Source organism: Dromiciops gliroides, chromosome 1 (assembly GCF_019393635.1).
Source record: "Dromiciops gliroides isolate mDroGli1 chromosome 1, mDroGli1.pri, whole genome shotgun sequence".
NCBI lineage: Eukaryota > Metazoa > Chordata > Mammalia > Microbiotheria > Microbiotheriidae > Dromiciops > Dromiciops gliroides.
In genome coordinates, this window is record NC_057861.1 from 374,758,245 (window position 1) to 374,779,839 (window position 21,595).

The window sequence follows — 21,595 nt, forward strand, 5'->3', positions numbered from 1 at the left end:
TATTTAGAAAGAAGAACTGATAATATTATTTAATTTCACATCTATATAATCCCTAAATCACTTCCCAAGTAAAAGGTAGCATTAGTATATCAGGGATATGATGAACCTAAATTGTGTCAGTGAATAGAAGCAAGTATGGATACTATATCAAAAGAACAATAAAAACATTTTCCCAGAGTCTATCTACATTTAAAGTGGGTGGAAGGGTAATTGACATTGTATTGAAACTTAGGACAGTGCAGATATAGTTTCATGGAGGCAAGAGAAATGAGAGAAAGGAGCCAGTCAAGTCACAGTAATACTAATGGTACCTGGCTTCCTCCAGTGAAAAAAGAATACTTGTTTCCCCTAGCTGTGCATAATTATGCTTTTTCAAGAATCCTCCAACTTTGAAAGCTAAATATTGCAGGCTAAACTAAGAGGTAATGCCCTATATATAATCCTTGGATAGGTCTTATACTGGACTCTGTCTTGTTCTGCAGAATAGAGGTTCAGACACACACACCTCAATGTTAGGAAATTTTTATATTCTAGATTGATGCCTCAGCATCATTGAAAACCATCTCCTCACTTGTTCATTCCTGTTACTATTTCCTTTCCTTTGGGGGTGAACATACCTTTTTGTCAGAGATAAGAAATACCTTACTGGTATGTGTTTAGAGAAACAAAACTCATTTTAATTGTGATTTTCAAATGAATGTATAGTAAAAATTGTGAATACAAAGGGGGAAAAGCTTCTTGATTTAGAGGAATTGGGAGATGGAGAAAGAGAGAGAGGGAGAAGGAATGGAAGAGGGAGAGGGAGAGGGAAAGAGAGAGGGAAAGAAAGAGGGGAAAGGGAAGGATTCTTTTTCAGGATTCTTACTAACTTTGATTTCTGCACCAAGCTAGATTGTTCTGCCATTTGACCAGTGGGCTGTGGACTGGATTGGACTTTTTATACAAAATCTGAGTTATGTTAAACAAAGATGTATTCATACATTGTGGTGATATTATAGAAAACTTTTGTAATACCTATGTAATATTGATTGAGTTAACTGAGGTGTCAGGACCTTCTATGATTACTTTAATTGGAGTAGATATAAAACTTTCCCTTTACAAATTATTTACAAAGTAAACTTGAATTTTTTCCCCTGGAATTAGTGACCTCCATTATTTGTGCCCATCATTCTTTTTCCAACATTATTTTATGCCACTGTCTTCCACTCACATTGCTCTCTTCTTGTAATAATTTGAATACATATGGCCTGTTAATTTTTGCCTCTGAACATAAAGCAAGGATCTCTCTCTCTCTCCTCTTTCTCTCTCTCTCCCCCCCCCAAACTCCCCCAAACTCCCCCCCCCCCTGAAAATACTACCTCTTCTTTGTAAGCAGCATCATGGTACAGTGTAAAAAGCACTTGATCTAGAGTCTTCAAAGGACCTAGGTTCAAATCCTGAATCAGGATTGTATGTTTCTTGAGCACCCTTCTACTATACATTAAGCTCTTTGAGAACAGTGACTGTATTTTATCTAAACTGTGTACTTAACCTAGCACTTAAAACAGGGACCTTGGGATAGCTGCAATGGTCACTAATATATAGCATATATACTATAGCATATCTACTAAATAATCTATACTATATACTATATAATATAAAATAATATTTGATATATACTATAGATTAGTAGCTATAATATAGTATATATACCAAATGTAATATAATCCATGTTGTATATATTATAAATCTATAGTGTATATATGTGACATATATATATATATATATATATATATATATATATATATATATATAATATTATATATTTTTGTATTAAAATACATTTTATGTATATACAGCTAGGTAGTAGTTTAGATAGAGTACAAGTCCTGGAGTCAGGATGACATCTTCCTGAGTTCAAATCTGGCCTCAGAGACCTACTTACTGTGTCACCCTGGGCAAGTCACTTAACCCTGTTTGCCTTAGTTTCCTGATCTGTAAAATGGCCTAGAGAAGTAAATGGCAAACCACTACGGAATCTTTGCCAAGAAAACACTAAATAGGCTTATGATGAGTTGAACATGACTGAAACAACTGAACAAAACCAACAGCAATAACTATGTACATACTATGAATGCATAGGTTTTTATTAGTATTATATTATGTAGTATATACATACATACTATACATTATATTTGAGAGTATATATCACATATAGTATATATAATACTTTAGTATATACTCTATATACTAGTATATACTATAAGTAGTACACATTTAATAAGTTATTATATTGCTGAATAGAATTGAATAGAAAATCTCATTCTGTTACCACAAAGACTGACAAAGAGCAGAAGTCACCACCCCCATATCTCCAAACCTAGTGGGATATTTGAACTTTTTATATATTTAACTATGTTTTAGTTTATAAAATAAAACAAATGTAAAGGGCTAAAATTTTAGCTAAACTAAAATCTAATGAGTGGTCGCCAATAAATTATAAGCTTTAGCAAGAGTATTTCAATGTTTGAGTATTTATTACAGAGCATTAGGATAAGAGAGAAAGAAAAAAATCTAACTATTTCTAAGAGACAGTATCATCCAACCCACCATGGCGAGGTCAGGAACCAAAAGAGACAGAACCCCTCGGCCAGTATCCACTTCCTACTTCGTGTCCCCCTCCCAGAAATGGGAGGCTTCTCAAGTTGATCAGCTGGTAGCTTTGATAGACAGTACACATGAGCAAACATCACTTCCTGACACTAAGGACCTTGACCACATGGCTTGTCCTCAGAGGCCTTCTCCTCATGGTGGAACTTTGCTACAGTAAGTCTCCAGCAAGTGGCATCATTCCAATTGTTACACAAGATAAATCCATTTTTCTAGCTTGATGGAAATAGCACAGTAAAATATGAAAATATGATCTAAACTTCAAAAATGATCATGCCTAACTTACTTTTCCCTTTCATATGATAGCCAGAGATACCACTATTTATGAATAAAAGACATGGGCACAATTGTGGTATGCTTTTAAGAATAACAAACAAACAAAAAAGGTCCAGTGCCTTGAAATATTTTCCATTATGCCAAACATCATATTCTTTTCTTAAGGAGTTTAAGAGGGATTAATAAGTTTTTTAGCACTAGAAATTATTCTTTAGGAATTTAAGGTAGGTGATAGAATATTAATGGTAGCTGTAAAAAGCTAATGCATTGCTGCTATTTGTACCTTAGCAAAAATGGATATCCAATTATCTAGCTAGTCCTCTAATAGACTTAAAGTGAAAGGATCACAGAACAGACATATATGTCTCTATATTTATCAGATTTAGTTTTGGGGGAAGTGCAAAAAGAAGTCTGTTAAGTTTTGCAACATGATGACTCCCTCACTACACTGAAGCTTCTTCCTTTGAAATTACCAGTGATCACTTAATTGAATAAGCCAAATCCCTTTGCTCAGTCCTCATGCTTTTTGAATTTTCACAATTGTACCATCCTATCTTCCTACATAATTACATTGCCCTGCCCCACCCCTCTCTTCCCCACCTCACTCTGTTTTAGTGACTTACTGTTCTACAGTTTCATTGGCTTGGACATTGGAATAGCTGCTGTGGTTACTGGTATAGAAAATCAGTTAGGCAGTAGTAGGATGAATAATAGCAACAAACTCTAGTGATTCCCTATTTCCTCCAGGATCAAAGTGCTTTGTTTGTCATTTAATACCATTCATTACATAGCCTCTGCCTACCTTTCCAGTCTTCTTACACCCTACTACCCAGCACATATTGTACAATCCTGTGTTACTGGCATCTTGTGTGTTGCATGAATAAGACACTCCATCTTTTGACTCTGAGCTTTTTCTCTGGCTATTCTCCAGTCTTGGAATGGTCTTCCTTCTCCACTCTGACTACTGCCTGCCTCCATGTTTTTTAAGTCCCTGCTAAAATCCTATATTTTACAGAAAGCCTTCTTCAATTCTTAATTCTAGTGCCTTCCCTATTTTTAATTATTTTCTAAGTTTCCACTATATAGCTTGCCTTGTATATACTTATTTGCATGTTGTCTCCTTCATTAGATTGAATTCTCCTGTTTTTTTTCCTCTCCAATACTTAGCACAGTGCCTGACGCATGGTAGATGCTTAATACATGTTTATTTTTTGATTGATAGATCTCAAATTCAGTATTTTCTGTTTTTGTTCAATCATTCGTTTCTGACATGTTGTAACCTTGTGGAGCATATTTCCCCTGAGGTTTTCTTGGCAAAGATATTGGAGTGGTTTGCCATTTCATCTTCCACTGGATTAAGGCAGAGAAAAATTGATTGCTCAAGGTTACATAGCTAATAAGTGCCTGAGGCTGAATTTGAACTAAGATCTTTCTGACTTTAGGACCAGTGCTCAATCCATTGAGCCATCTTACTGCCATCCTTAAACCTCAGAAATAGCATTTATCAAAATTTAAACTGATAAATACAGATATTACACTTGATCTTAGCCAAAAGTCTGGGAAGCATTTTTTAGGCAAATTCAGTATGATTAAAATAAATAATAAAATTACCCTGAATGGGTCCCTTACAAAATTATACCTAATATCAACTGGAACTAATTATCTCAATAAAAAACTATTATTTACTAATTGATTTGCTATACACAAATTCACAGCAGCTATTACAATTGCTGTTTTCTCTTTTCAAACTTACCACATTACTTTCTCATTGTAACATCTGGGCTACGAATTTCGACTCCCACTTCCCCACAAAAACAAAGCAAAACATAAAATGAAAGAAGCAAACTTTAATTTCTATTTACCATATCTTTCACAGGATGGCTCCCTCACCCCCATGCCTATAGCACATTTCAAATTCACCTCCATGTCTTAGAATCACTAGCCTCTTTTACAAGTCAGCTCAAGCACCTTCTCTGACATGATGGATTATGGGATATAGCATGCATTCAGGTTTCCATCTTGCATTCCAGGAAACAACCTCCCTTTTCTCCTCTCTCAGCTTCCATGCCTTACTCCCTTCCACCTTTGCCATGCTTAGCCAGAATTCCAGGAAACTGCATGGAAGTGGGGGGAGACCTACTTTAGGATATAAATGAAGTAGGGTTGGATAAGGAGCAGTAAGCTGATCTTCCAATTGTCAGTGCCCTCTTCTCTTCCCTGAAATTACCCTTTAATTTGCATTTTGTATCTACTTTTATGTATGAACAAAGTTCCTCATCCCAATAGATTTAAGCTCCTTGAAGGCCATGACTTTGGCTTCTCCCCCTCACCCCCCCCACAAGTGCATAGCACTCCATTTGTTAGTAGAAACCTAATTCATGTTTATTAATTAATTAGTTGACTCAATTAGGCATGTCCATCTTAGAAAAGAGATGCATGTTATGTATAAAATTATAGCTTTCTTCAAGTATTTGAAATTTTGTAATAATTAAATAAGTGCTTTTTTTTTCTTTCTCCAGGGGGAGGGACTAGGAGCAAAAGACCAAAACATAGAGAGGAACAGAAACAACTAAAGTTGCCCCGATGTGGAATAATTGGATGCCTCAGGAAATGAAATGTTCTTCCTTAATGGCAGTCTATAAACAGATGGTCACTTGTCAGGCATGTTATACAAATTATTAATTGTCACATATGAGTTGGACTAGATTAACTCTGAGGTCTGCCTAGCTCCTAGATACTGGAAAAGTGAAATCTGGAGAGGAAAGGGGGCTTATCTAAAGTCAAACACATAATTAATTAGTAGAAAAAGACTAGAATCAAGATGTCTTCATTACTATATCATTTCTTTTACATGTAAAATCAATAGATCTACATTAGAGCCTCAGGGAGAAAAATTTTTTTTTTAATTTTATTTTTTAATTTTAGCAGGGCAATGGGGGTTAAGTGACTTGCCCAGGGTCACACAGCTAGTAAGTGTCTGAGTCCGGATTTGAACTCAGGTACTCCTGAATCCAGGGCCGGTGCTTTATCCACTTCGCAACCTAGCTGCCCCCTAGGGAGAAACTTAAGAGGAAAACAACATATAAATAATAGTTTTCTTTTGTGCCCCATAATTTCATCAGTATCTGGGTCTGCGCTTAAATACCAAGTAATACCAAGTATGCAATCTGACATAACTAGATAATTAAGGCAAAAGTGGCCTTGAACCATCTTGATATTTTTTTCCAGCTAGAAAATGGATAGAGAATTCCAAATTATTTGTTGAAGTTAACACCTTAGAAATTAATGTCTTTCACAATACCTAAAGGAGAGATGAGGCAGAGAGGAAGGGAACCTTCCCAGTAAGTTAATGATATCTAGTTAATCTCCTTGGAGAAAATGAAATCTAAAAAGAGAAAGGCTTTACTTCTAAATTATTGGGAACCTTTCCAATTTGGCATTGAAAAGTTCTGTAGATACTGAAAGAAGGATACTGTGCACAGTGGAAGAACTGGACCTATGTTTTTTTTTTTTTTTTCACTGCTGAACAAGAGAAGAAAATGTTGAAGACATCCTCTGGCAAAGATCTTAAATGCTTCTATCAAAGAAGGCAAAGTACCAATAATTTCCAAGAAAAAAATGATCCATTTTATCCTGTAATTGGAATCTTTCCAACTATTGCCTCTTCCCAAACTTTTATTTCTTGATAAATGAGATTAAAGAGTAGTAAAAGGAAGTAATTGACTATTTAGCTGCAGGCTGCAGTAGGTTACTGAGATCATTAGTGAAATCATAATGGCTAATTCACCCCTCTGTACTCTTGATCTGATCCTGGCATTGACTTTGATTGTTTTTTTTTTTAAATCATCAAATGTCAAGGTTTATAATGAACCCTTCTTTTCATTCAGTTCCTACTCTACTGATATCCATTCATCCTCTCAGTCAGGCAGATCTAGGAGTTTAACTAACATGCTAATTATAAAAAAGAATCATGGACATTAAAAATAAAATCTGGATAGTAGTGAACCAGCTCTTAAAGTAAAATCCCTTCTAGATATTTATATCTGTCTCCTAACATAAGTTCTTTAAGATGAGGCAACAGAGTTTTTTTTTTCTTTTTCTTTCCCCCCTAGATCCTAACATTAGAAAAGAAGGAAACTATACATTAGAATAGATTGAGCCTTCCTAGTTCTATATTTACTCATGGTGGGAAAGAAAAAACATCATTTACTATATTCCAGTACAACAGTACCTGGCTATATCCTAATGAAAAGAGTGATGGTTGGGAAGTTAGACAAGTTACATTAGACAACATAGTTCAACAGATGACACAAAGATCTGGAATCAGAATGACCTGTATCCTAATTATCCTTCAGACACTTGATAAATGTATGTCCCTGAGAAAGTGATTTAGAACTTTTGATACTTTAGTATCTTCATCAACATAATGAGGAGTTTGGACCTTGATGATCTAGTCCAACTTTCAATCTGTGATCTTATGAGATAATTCTAATTCTCTGTCTTTATCTCTTAATCATAAATCTACTATATGTTTGAATAATCATTAGTAGTTCCCTATTGCACATGAAGTGAAGTTCAAATGCGTTTTGTTTTGTTGTTGTTTTTCTGGGCTGGCTTTCAAAAATTCCCATATTCTGTACTATTCTACCTTATCACCTTTCTGGGGGTATTACCTCCATCTATATACATTTTGATCTAGTATCAAACACACTATTTTCTCACTCCTGAATGCATCCTACTCTCTCACAATCTGTCCCTGTGTTCACATGGTCTCTTGAATGTTTAATGTGGACTTCCCTCTTATTAATTTCTTCTTGAGGGGCAGCTAGGTGGTGCAGAGAATAAAGCACCAGCCCTGGATTCAGGAGGAGCTGAGTTCAAATCTGGCTTCAGACACTTGACACTTACTAGCTGTATGACATGGGACAAGTCACTTAAGCCTCATTGGCCTGAAAAAAAAGAGTGCCTATTTGGGGCAGCTAGGTGGCACAGTGGATAGAGCACTGGCCCTGAATTCAGGAGGATCTGAGTTCAAATCTGACCTCAGACACTTGACACTTACTAGCTGTGTGGCCCTGGACAAGTTACTTAACCCCAATTGCCTCACCAAAAACAAAATTCTTCTCGAATTTCTTCTTATGTTCCCAGCTGTGTGACATTGATGATGTTATTCAGAGTCTCTGAGTTTGGGTTTCTTCCATTGTCTAATGGAGATAGTAGTTTACAACATGATACTTAGAACCTAAAGACCTCAGTTAATTTTACAATTCTCCCACTGAATACTCATGTGACTTTGAATGTATAATTTAATCTATCTGAGCCTCAGTTTCTTTATTTGTAAAATGATAACTAACAACCATGCTAAAGGATTGCTGGAGCAGCTATGGGAAGAGAAGCTCATTCATCACAAATGAAGCTATGAATTGTTTCAACTATTCTATAGAGAAAAAAATGTCATTTTGCAAAACTAACAAAATTATTCATACCCTTTGACCCAGAGATTCCACTACTAGTACTGTGTCCCCAGGAGGTAATTTATAAGAAGAGTTTGACATGCATAAAAATGTTCACAGCATCCTCATTTTATAACAAAAAAGATGAAAACAAATTATATATTCAAAAATTGCGGAATGACTGAATACATTAATGTATAGAGGTTTGATGTAGTGTTACTGTGGCAAATGACAAAATTGAAGAATTTCGAACATAGAACAGCTTATTATGTAAGGGATATAAAGTGAAGAAATCAGAGAAAATAATACAACTTACTCAGTAACAGCAACAATATAAATAAAATAAGCAGTAAAATGAAAACTGTCAAATACTGTGTTCAGGATTATTACTGCATTGTCAAAGGTAAAGAATGTATTCCTCCTTTCTTGTAGTACTTAATCTATTTCAGGAAAGAAATATATTTTACTGAGTGATTGATTTGGGTATTTGTTGATAAATATCTATTATATAGAAACAACAGGTATCTATATTTATTTTTCAAAATTCCTCGAGATGTTCATCCACGATATTTTCCTTTACCTCTGTACCTTCCATTGTCTTCCAAACCCATAGTCTGTTTCCAACTTCACTTTTCAACAGAAACTGCTTCTCTCCAAAGTTGCCAACCATCCTAATTGCCAACTGTAATGTCCTTTCTCTGTCCCCAGCTACCTTGATTTCTCTGAAACCTTTAATGCTGTTATCCTCTTCTCATCAATTTCCATATCTCTCTAATTTTCTGTGACTCTGTTGTCCAGTTTCTCCTCCTACCTTTCTAACTGCTCCTTCTCAGTTTTCTTTGCTGGATCTTTGTCCAGGTTAGCCTGGCTAAATATTAATGTTGCCCATGACATATCCCAGGGGCCTCTTCACTTGTCTCTCTATATTATTTCACTCACGAGTTATCAAGGATCCTTTTATAATCTCTATGCTGATGATTTTCAGATTTATTTATCCAACTTTAACCTCTCTTCTGACCTCCAAACTTTTATCTCCAACTGCCTATTTCCCATCTTAAAATTGATGTCCTATGGCAATCTTAAATTCAGCATATTCAACTCAACTCATTATCCTTCTTCTAAATCTCCCCCACCCCTTCCACATTTCATATTACTTTTGCGGCCACAGCCATCCTCAGTCATCTAGGTTCATAAACTTAGTATCATACACAATTTTTCACTTGCAATCACCCCATGTGTCCAATTTGCTTTCAAACTCTGTCATTTCTAACTTTTTAAGATTTCTTATACACATTATGTTACAACACATTTCTTATAGTAGTGCTCAAAGTTCATGTTTTGGGGATTAGCACCCATTACCAATCTGAGAGAGTGTGTAATTCATATGTAGAAAGAGATTCTGTAGAACACCCAATTGTTAATTGAGAGATTTAGACCAGATGTACCTCCAATCTAAATCTTTAATTATACATTTTCATAGCTTTAATGATCTTTCCAAATGTATCATAGGTTGGGTAATAGGCCAGAGATATTGTAGAACCTAAAGGGATCTGAGCCTAACTCTATTATTTGGTAATAAAAAATCACCACCACCACCAAGAACAAGAAAAACACCCAGGCTTAAAGAGAGCAAATGCTTTAACCAAGTTCATGTGGATAGCAAGTGTTAGACTTGGAATTTGAACTCATATATTCATGTCTCTTTATTTAGCCTTCTATACACTTACTATACTATGATATCTAACTTAATATTATGAGATCATACCATTAACTCCAGGTCAGGTGTGTCATGTGAGAAATGATTAATTTTGACCAATTTTTTTTAGATTTGTTATTTCCATCATCATTATTCAATTTAGTGTGATCCAATAGGGGTAGTGATTCTGTTATACTACCTATTAACATACATCTTAGTTAAATCAACTAATACACATATAGGCATGCATGCATACATACATATGGATAGCTAGAAAGATAAGTAGTTAAGTTTAGATAGAAGTATCTTATATTTAGAGATAATTAGATATGGTTACATAGTTTCTATATTATATCAGGTCAAAACTTTAAACTACAGTTCATAAAGTTCTCTTTTTTCAAGTTTCAGATTTCACATTCTTTCCTTCCCTCGCTCCCCTCCCCTAGGCAGTAAACAAATAGGTATAGTTTATACATGTACAAATATATAAAACGTTTCCATTTTTGTCATTTTGTATAAGAAGACTCAAATTTAAAAAATGAAAGAAAATGCTTCAGTCTGTGTACAATCAGTAATAGTTTACTCTGGAGACAGTATGCTTCATCATTACTCTTTTGGAATTGTCTTTGATCATTGCATAGCAGAATAGCTAAATCATTCACAGTACTTCATAAAACAATATTGCTGTTTCTGTGTACAATTTACTCATGGTTCTGTCCACTTCACTAGACAGCAGTTCATGTAAGTCCAGGTTTTGCTGAAATCATCCTGCTTTTCACCTCTTATAGAAAAACAATATTCCATCATACTCCTATACCAGAGATTTTTTTAGCCATTCCCCAATTTATGGGCATCCCCTTTGAAGTCCAATTCTTAGGCACTACAAAAAAGAGCAACTATATGTATTTTGTAAAATTGGGTCATTTTCTCCTTTTTTTGAATGTCTTTGGGATATAAGCCTAGCAGTAGTATTGCTGGATCAAAGGGCATGCACAGTATTGTAGTCCTTTGGACATAGTTCTAAATAGCCCTATAGAATGGTTGGATCTTTTCATAATTATACCAACAGTACATTAATGTCCCAGTGTTCCCACATCTCCTCTAATATCCAACATTTTTGGTTTTTGTCATATTAGACACTTTGAAAGGTGTGAGGTGATACCTCAGAGCTGTTTTCATTTGCATTTCTCTTAATAAAAATGATTTAGAACATTTTATATGACATAGATAGCTTTGATTTATTTGTCTGAAAATGGCCTGATCATATGCTTTAACCACTTATGAATTGGGGAATGACTTGTATTGTTATAAATTTGACGCAGTTATCCATATATTTGAGAAATGAGACTTTTATCAGAGATACTTGTTCCAAAAATTCTTTCCCAGATTTCAGTTTTCTTTATAATCTTAATTGCATTGGTTTTGCTTGTGCAAAATTTTTAAATTTATATAATTAAAATTATCTATTTTACATTATGTAATGCTCTTTATGTGTTCTTTGGACATAAGTTATTTCTCTGTCCATAAATCAGACAGATAAACTATCCCATGCTCTCCTAAATTGTTTATGATATCACCATTTATATGTAAATAATCAACCCATTTTTTAGATGAATATACAAAGAAGCTTTTTTTTGTTTCAGAGCACTGAGAGTTAAGTGACTTGAACAGGATCACACAGCTAGTATGTGTCAATTGTCTGAGACCAGATTTGAACTCATATCCTCCTGAATCCAGAGCTGGGGCTTTATCTACGGTGCCCCCTAGCAGCCCCCTCATGAACCCATTTTGATTTTATTTTGGTATATAGTGTGAGATGTTTGTCTATAGCTGTTTTTTGTCATACTGTATACCAGTTTTCCCAGCTGTTTTTGTCAAATAATGAAGTTTATTTTCCCCAAAATATCTTGAATCTTTTGGTTTATAGTATACTGGATTTATTATTCAAAAATAATTTAAATTTAAAATTAAAGTTAAAATTTTACAATTTAAAAATATTAAATTATATGCTTTATAAGACAAAAATACAAAACAAAAATAAAACAGAATTAAACAAAAAAAGATTATTCCTTCTTGGCCACCTAGTATTTGGGAAAGTTTTGTTCTGAAAACAATCTATCATGCTCACAGGTGTATAAAAGGAAGAAAGGGGGCAACCCTAAGAGTAAGCTTCTATGTCATTCATTTTCAAAACATTTATACCTTGCCAGAGAGTTAAACCATCTGGTTGTATATGTATATCTCAAAAAAGACATCCTTAATTTTCTTTCCCAGGAAGATTTCTTTTTATATTTTATTCTTTTCCAGGTTATGCTTTTCCACTTTTTGTATGAAATCTGATTTGTCTTATCTGTATGAAATTTTAAAGCAAGCTATCCTGCTTTAATCTATTTTGTCTTCCATGTTATTCTAATTATTTATTACTAATGAATGACTTTGTAACTTCTTTTATATTTGTACATTTTCACTCCTCTGTATCTTCCAAATATTAGCTTTCTCATCCTCTAAATAACTCCTGTATTACATGACCTCTATGAAGCTTTTCTGATTAAATGAAAGTGAAGTGCTGATTCTCATCATTCCCTTGGTGGCAAACAAGAAAAGTGATTTTTAGCAAATGGACATAGTTACTGTTGACCAATTACTTTCTTGATCATGGGGAATTCTGAATGGGTTGTCACAGTAAATATGGTTTATAAAAGCTGTGGCAGTAGCTTTACTTTGGGGAAACATATAGCTGATATAAGAGTGTAATAGTCCCTGACAAACTCATTCATATGTCTTACATACTGTTGACTTACATACTACAGCAGTAGTTAAGGGACATTTCCTCCTAATTGACTTTGGTCATTGTGATAGACTTTGCTTTTTCAAACTCCGAAAGAAAAATAAGTAAATGGGTTTGTTAATGGAAAGCTAAAAGTAAATAAGTTCCAAGGAAGTTTAAAGGGCATAAGTAAATATCAACTGGAATTAAACTAAGGTTGTCTAAAATATTTGTAAGGGATAATAGAAATATATATTTAGATCAGGAAAGAATCTTAGAGGTCATCTAGTATATCCTCTTGTTTTAGAGGTAAGGAAACTTAAGTACAGAGATTTTAAGTAACTTGATAAAGGTCACAAAGGATATAGAAAATGTTAGAGTCAAGATTTGAATTCAGGTCTTATGACTCCAAATTCAGCATACTTTCTGCTCTACTAGGCATACAATGTAGGCAAAATTGCCTTCCTTCCTGCATAATAGTGATAATGCTAATCATAATCATAACAGCTGATATTTATGCATTGTTCTAAGACTTTCAAAGTGATTTACATAAATTATTTCATCTGATCCTATCCATGTATGTATGTGTATATATATCATCTATGTTTATATCTATCTAGATATAGCTCTAAATTTAATTTGTAATATATCCACTTTTGTCAATGACTGCATTATTCAGTGACAGCCTATTCCAGAAAAAAAAAAAAAAACCTAGCTACTAATAAATTGTGAACTATAATAGTAGCTATTTTCTAGAGTTTTTATGAGGACAAAAAGATACAATACTTTTAAAGTGTTTTGCTACCTTAAATTGCTATGTAAATACTAGTTATTATGGTTATCATTTTTAATTTGCAACACTATATGGGGCCCTAAACTGCCCCTTCATGGTATAATTCTCTCAGTTTGCTTCATGTTTTGTAGTTCCCCTAACTATAGATCTTTCTCAGTTTGTTTAAGATACTATCTCTCAAAAGTTCAAGTTAGTATACATTTTATTTGTAGGAAAAAAAAAATTCAAAACCTTAATGCAACAGCATGAATCAGTTCATCTGGTCGGTTACTGTGACCACAGTTTGGGGAGTGTTCTGTGAGGTTGGGGCCCACAATTATCTAAAGAATGAGTTATGGATTATTCAGAAACAAAAGGCCTAGGTAGACCATTTGGTTAGGGAGGGAAAAAGTAGTGGGGGAAAAGTAGGCTCTTGAAGCAGGAGATCAAAAGAAAAAACAAGAAAAACAAAACAAAACCTAGGATTCCATGAATGACTGGAGGTCTGTTAAAGGAAAGCTTCATCTATTTACAAATATTGCCTTAGGCTCACCCTGCCTGGAGCTAAGCAAATGCTTGACTCTAGGGCAAAATGTAGAAGAGGGAATAGAAAGTTAACCAAAAAAAAATCTAGTATTTTATTTATCTAAAATTGTTTTCCTTATACCATTTTATACCTAGGATACCAACTTTGAAATGAAATATTTACAAAGGAATACAAGTAATTTGCCTTCACAATATTATCAGTAACTGGGACTTGATGTTAAAAGACAAATTTGTACAACTGATATGTTTAAGGCAATCTATCATAAATCTGATGTAGGATTAGCATTACCAGTGGTATTATCCTTGAATGAAAATGACAGCAAAGAAAACATAAACCCCTAAGGAATTACAAGTCAAGTATACTCTAGGAGTGAGCTTGTAGATTGTTTAACAAGAGGTTCTCTAACAACAACAGAAGAAAAACATGGGACACACATTAAAGTTTAATCTGCATTGTTAATATTTTCTACATCACTTTCATAAGACTAGACAATCAAAGGAACAATAAATCAAGGCCCAATTTGTAGTATTTGGTGATTTTCAAGTTATAAATGTTCATACTGAAAATTTAACAATTGGTTGAAACTGACTTCAGCATATCCTGGGAAATGTCTTAATGCAAAACACTCTGCCTCTGCTTTTAATTTGTAAAAAATTTACAACATTCTTGCTATTGTTTTTAAATTCAAAGGTATAACTGGATACATAGATGTATTTTCACATGAATGGTTCTAATGTTATTTTTGAAAAATATGACCAAGTACTTTTGCAAATAGCAGACATATGTCTCAACTATGAAGACACAATTTGTGGTAGATAATACTCATGATTTGACTAATTAACTATCTTATATCATCAGAACTAACTGTAAGAACATCGTTTCTTCCTCCAGTTTCTTGATCTATTTACACCTCAACGGGTCCTGTTATAAAGTAGATTCTTTGAATGTAGTAGTAGCCCAGTGGACTGAGACCAGGTAGGGATACTCTGGCCCTGAGAAGGATGTGGTGACCATGGAGAAATATGGTTGATCAACTTGTTGGGGTCAGTTAGAGATTGCTCTTTCCTTAGAAAAGCAAAGTAGATAATTAACCAGATAGTGGTTAGTCAAATAGATAACAAAGCAGACATGTCACAGACACTCAGAAAACTGGACACCTTCAAATTTATGACATGAGCTTAGTTGGGAGCCAGTCATATTTGCTATGTGATTAGGACCAGGTAATGACAATAATCTCAAGTGTGAAATGTGGAAATTTTATTATTCATGTATCCCACTCCCCAAATAGCTAGCATCATCATTTTCCAAACTGTTGAAACTTTTCAGTCCTAAGGCTCTCCCCTCATCCTCCTTTTGTCCTCAATAATACTAACACCATCTCCTTTGTTTGGGGAGTTAAAGTTTAGATTTTTTTCTCCTAGATGTACCTCTATCTGCTGACTGATGGAGGAACATGCCATAAATCTGTTCCTCCTCAGGAGTTGAAGTTTAGACTTCTTCTCCTGGTCATACATCTGTGTGCCAAATAATTAAAAAGTTTACTTAATTTTTTAATTGGATCATGGAATATCAGAAGAATGTTTTCTGACCCAGTTTTGTGGTAACATTGTACAACACTCTCCTCTTAGCCACCTGATTGGCCAACTTGCAGGCCATCAGAAGAACAACCTGATCATCCTCCTCCAAAACTACCCGCTGACTGGCCACTTCTCTATGTTATATTGGAGGATCTCCTTCCATTATAATGTTCTTCTAGTTCTCCTAATGCATCTAGCATGGATAATCTTAAATCTGAATCATTCTACTGTGCCTTCATTAGTTCTGACGCACTTGTTTAAATATTGAAGCGTATACCCATTTTTCTTTTTAAGAGGCACATCCGGACAATTTGGGACATGGCATCACTCCTTGCTTCTTGTTGATCTCCTTCTTGACAGTGCTGATGTCTTGCAACTCAGGACTTTATAGGGTCATAGTAACACCCTTTATCCAAGTTTATCAAGAATTGAGGTTCTTTGAAAGAGGAGACACCTGAAATGTGCACTAATGCTGCTGTCAATGCATCCACTATCCCCTTCTCCTCTATCAGTCTTTGACCTAATAGGTGGAAAAAACTTACAGCAACAAAAGAAACTGAAGAGCCAAAAACTTGATGGTATCCACACTCTGAGATTTAACTAAATCCATTGTAGTTGGAACACCTAAACGTTTCAAAGTAATTCCTGCTTTTCCTTCCACATGTTTCACCTGGCTTCTTTCATTTGACTGATAAAAATATATGAAAAACTTTTTTTGTCCAGAAAGATGGAAATAAGATTCAACATCCTGTGGAAACAAACTTTGAATCATGAGATCAACATCAGAAATATTCAAACCATTGGCAGCCACATTAGTTGGCACCAAAACTTTGAAACGGCCTTCCCTGAAGCCTTTCAATGTAAGTTCTATTCATGACAATGCAATTTCACCATGAAAACACTGTTCATTCTGTTTTAGGTGAGGATTCAAGACTGTCTCATAGAAGATCATGGTTCTCCTCTCATTTCCACTGTAGACCTGTGACATCACCAATCACTGTTGCCCTTTGAAACCAGTGGCACTGGATAGCCAAATATTCAACAGAGGTTGCAGTCTTTTGAGTCACTATTCCTATGAAATAACCTATTCATATTTGGTTTTGATACATTTTGGGGCAATTTTATATACCCGCTTTGGGTAAGTTGCAGAAAACGGGAGGGTCTTGGGAAGTTCTTTTGCCACATCCATGGACAGTGTCCTCCACTTGGTTAGCAAAACCCATATCAAACATTTGGTCCACTTCATCAAGCAGAACATGACATAATTTAAAGAGATTCAAATGGCCACTCTGAAGGTGGTCTTTGATATGAAATTTGTCAACTAAGATGTCAATACCCCTTCTTATGTATTTAATTTGGCATTAATATGGTGTTCCTCAATAAAAACATACCACAGACAATTTCTGAGTTATTTCTTAGAAGTCTTTGGATACTTGGTTTGCCAATTCCCTTGATGGAGTTAAAACAAGTACATTTGGAGATCGTTTGTTTGTTTTTCATTTCTTCCTGATCTCTTTGGAGTTTTCCAATCAAAGGGATAGTGGAAGAAAATGTCTTCCCTCTTGCTGTCCATGTCTGAGCAATTAAGTCTTTCTCTTTGCGTACAGAACTAAATTTCTTCAATTGGATGGGAAAAAAATGTTAACCCTCCACCTTTGAGAAGTTTTATATTTTCTTCAGAGATAGGGAATTGGGAGAAGGTGCCTTGTTTCTGCTCAGGTAGTGGTTCATCCTCTAGCTTACTTTATTTCATTGTCTGGTTGAAGTTGCTAAAAGATGATCTGCACTTTGAAGCCTTTCCATTGTCTTCAGTATTTGAAAGGTCTTTATTTTTTTGTCGTTAGGTTGGGGTGAACCTGAAAATTTACCTGTAAATCTATCTACCCTTTCATTTGTTTTTCTTTCTAGTTCTCTTACCTTTTTTATTTTGGGGGAGGGGGATTAAGGGGAGACTGAATTCTTCTAAATAATCATTATCTGATGTTCCAATTTTGCTGCCTGCTGCTTTCCCTCTGTGGGCTCTCAGGCCTGTACAAGGGTACCTCCTGCTCCTCAATTAGATCTCCTGACAGAACCTTGCTGGGCATGGTCTGCTATCTGCTCCCTGCCAGCTCACTCTGCCCTAGCCCCTCACCAGGAACGATGGCAAGAAAAGTCTTCCTCTGTGTTTTTAACTACTTCATTTAAGATAATTTTTCTTCCAAAAGCTGGAAAGTCTCACTATACTACAAAATCAATTAATTATAAATCTTGCCTTTCAATATTATAAATAAATGCTTGTTTATGAATTAATGTAGTGAGAACTTCACCATTTTTTACAGTAGTCTTATTTTTTCACCATTTTCCCCACATGTGATGTTTCTTTTCCTAAGTATGGTGTTAAATGGAGCTTATCTAGATTTTCATTGACATCAGTCCTTAGTCATAAGCCATATCAATTAATCTATTAGCCCCAAATATGTGATATAATAGATGTTTCTTATACTTTCTCAATATGGGACATCACTGTATTTTCTCATTCTCAGGTACTGGGGTGCAAATATATTTTCTTATATTCAATGCCATGAATTGTCTCTGGCTTTACTAGATGTGTAATATTTTCCCTTTTTCTTTCATTTATTATGAACTTGTTTGAAAATATATGTGACCCATTAAAAATAATTTATTAATCAATGTGGGAATTTTCTCATTTACTTGGATCAGATCCCCATCTCTTCTCATCCTATAGGAATCTTACCCACATATCTTCATAAATATCACCTTAATGATTTGAAGAGGAAAAATTACATACGAGAAAGGGCAATGTACTTATAAACAAGATGGAGGTTTTAATCTTGACTCCGTCCATGAATACGTTTGTGCACATCATTTAAATCTTAAACATTTTCTCATCTTTGTAATAGGTATATTAATACACATATCACATACATTTATAAGACTTTTGTAAGAAAAAATGCTTTCCAACTCTTAAGGCAAAATGTAAATGCACAATATTCTTTTATTTTTTTCAGATGATTTGTTAAATGGGTTATAGATCTTTCCATCAGTTTCTTAATATTCAGGGATAATAGGAAACTCTTTGGGAAGCCTATTTGTTGTGTTTTGTTCTATGTGAATAGCCAACTTTCTTTTCCACTCTTACTTGCCTTAAATAATTCTTATTATGTAACAATTTATACATAAGGCATCAGTGCTATTATGACAGCCTAATTATGGACATGATATGTATTCTGACTGTCACTTATTTATAATTAATATTTTTTCCCTTGACATTGCAGTGATCAATGATATACAGAAATATCTTATCTGGAAAAAAGTCAAAGTCATGAGTATTTCTATCAAAAAGAGTTTTGGGACATGAAAAGAACTTGGAAATTTTCCAAATACATTTTGGGTCAATCTCTTCTTCCTACCCATAATTTCATATATGTAGTGATAAAAGAGATATCAACATCCAAACTTTACAAGAGTCATTTTAGAGATGGAGAAACTGGGGTCCACTGAGGTTGTTATTGTTGTAGGATCATTGCCCCACAAACAACAACAACAACAACAAAACAATACAAATCCTATCTCTGACATTTACAAATGAGGGTTAAGTTACTTGCCCAGGGTCACACAGCTACTAAGTATCAAGTGTCTGAGGCCAAATTTGAACTCAGGTCCTCTTGAATCCAGGGCTGGTGCTTTATCCATTGCACCACCTAGCTGCCCCAGAGGTAGGATTTGAACAAAAGTCCTCTGGCTCCAGAGCTAGGGTTCTTTCCCAAATTTAATGCTACCTCCTTCTGTTATTCAAATCAACAAACACCTATTAAGCACCTACTGTGTGTCAGCTGTTAGTAATGCAATAAAAAATGAAGTCCTTACTTTCAAGTAACTTACATTTCATTGAAGTAAAATAAATAATACTAAAAAATGTAGTTACAAAATGTGGACAAAGTAATGGTGCCCTAAAATTTGGGGGTGGGGGAAGAAAGTTTCCACCTAGGAGGCATCACTTGAAACTCATCTATTTTTTTCTTTCTTAATAAACATTTTTATTTAACATTATGATTTCCAAATTATATCCCTCCCTCCCCTAACCTCTCCCTAGGGTGGTAAGCAATCAGATATAGGGTATACAAGGGCAATTCAATTAAACATTACCATGATGTTCATTTTTACAAGAATATATGAATAAAGGAAAAAAAAAAGTAAGTGAAAAATAGCATACTTCAGTTTGTGTTCAATTAATACGATTTCTGTCTTTGGAGGTAGATGGTATGCTTCATAATTAGTCCTTTGTTATTTATTATATCATTGCATTGTTAAGAATAATTAAGTCATTTATAATTCTTCATCTAACAATATTGCTTACTTCACAATAAATTACTTCATATGTCTTTCTGGGCCATTCTGACATCATCCTGCTTGTTATTTCTTACAGCACAATAAGATTTCATTAGAATCATATGCCACAACTTGCTTAACAATCCTTTATTTTAAGGGTATCCCTTTGATTTCCAATGCTTATCCAAAACAAAAAGATCTGCTATAAATATTTTGTATGGATAGTTTTTTATGTCTTTGGGATATAAACCTAACTGTGGTATTACTGGATCAAAGTATGCACAGTTCAATAGCCCTTTGGACATAGTTCCAAATTGCTCTCCAGAATGGTTGGATCTCTGCATAACTCTACCAACAGTGGATTAGCATCCCAGTTTTCCCACATCACTGCCAACATCCAATATTTTCCTTTCTTGTCATATTTTCCACTCTGATAGTGTGAGGTGATACCTCAGAGTTATTTTAATTTGCATTTATATAATATAGAGCATTTTATATGATTATAGATAACTTTGATTTTTTTGCTGAAAATTGCCTGTTCATAATTGGAGAGTGACTTGTATTATTATAAATTTGACTCATTTCTCTACATATTTGAGAAATGAGGCCTTTTTGAGAGATACTTTTTAAAAATTTTCTTTCTAGGTTTTCTGCTTTCTTTATAATTTTGCTTGCATTGATTTTGTTTGTGCAAAAACTTTTTAATTTTATGTAATCAAAATTATATATTGTACATTTTGAAATGCTTTCCATATTTTCTTTGGTCCTAAATTCTTCCCCTGCCCCAAAATCTGACATAAACTATTCCATGTTCTCTTACTTAGCTCAAGTTATCACCCTTAATGTGTAAATCATGAACCCATTGGCCTTATTTTGTTATACAGTATGAGATGTTAGTCTTTATCTTGTTCCTGCCATACTGTATTCCAGTTTTCCCAGAAGTTTTGTCAAATAATGATCCAGAAGCTTGGATCTTTGGGTTTATCATATACTAAATTATTATAGTCATTTACTATAGTGTAATTCATACCTATTCTATTCCATTGATCCAACACACTCTTTCTTAATCAGTACCAGATTGTTTCAATAATTATTACTTTATAATACAATTTGAGATCTGGTATGTATAGATCACCTTTTTTATCTTTTTCATTGATTCCCTTTGATATCCTAGAGCTTTTTTTCTTCCAAATGAATTTCATTATTTTTCAAGGTCTTTTTTTGATAGTTTGATTGGTGTGGCAATAAATAAACATTAATTTAGGGAGGATTTTCATTTTATCATATTGGCTCTGACTACTCATCAGTAATTAATAATTTTCCAATTCTTGAGATTTTACATTATTTGTTTAAAAAGTATTTTATGTTTTTTTTTCATATAGTTCTTGTGTTTGTCTTTACTCCCAAGTATTTTTCATTTTGTATAGTTATTTTAAATGGAATTTCTCTTTCTCTCTATTACGTATGGATTTCTGTTGGTAATGTATAAAATTGTTGGTAATACATGATTTATGTGGCCTTATTTT

The 21,595-nt window shown here is 34.2% G+C and overlaps 2 pseudogenes; both read right to left on the reverse strand.

The window, feature by feature from the left end:
* Window positions 1-4,383: 4,383 nt before the first annotated feature.
* On the reverse strand, window positions 4,384-4,493 carry LOC122737794 (annotated as a pseudogene).
* Window positions 4,494-15,784: 11,291 nt separating this feature from the next.
* Window positions 15,785-17,824, reverse strand: LOC122737314 (annotated as a pseudogene).
* Between the last annotated feature and the right edge of the window lie 3,771 nt (window positions 17,825-21,595).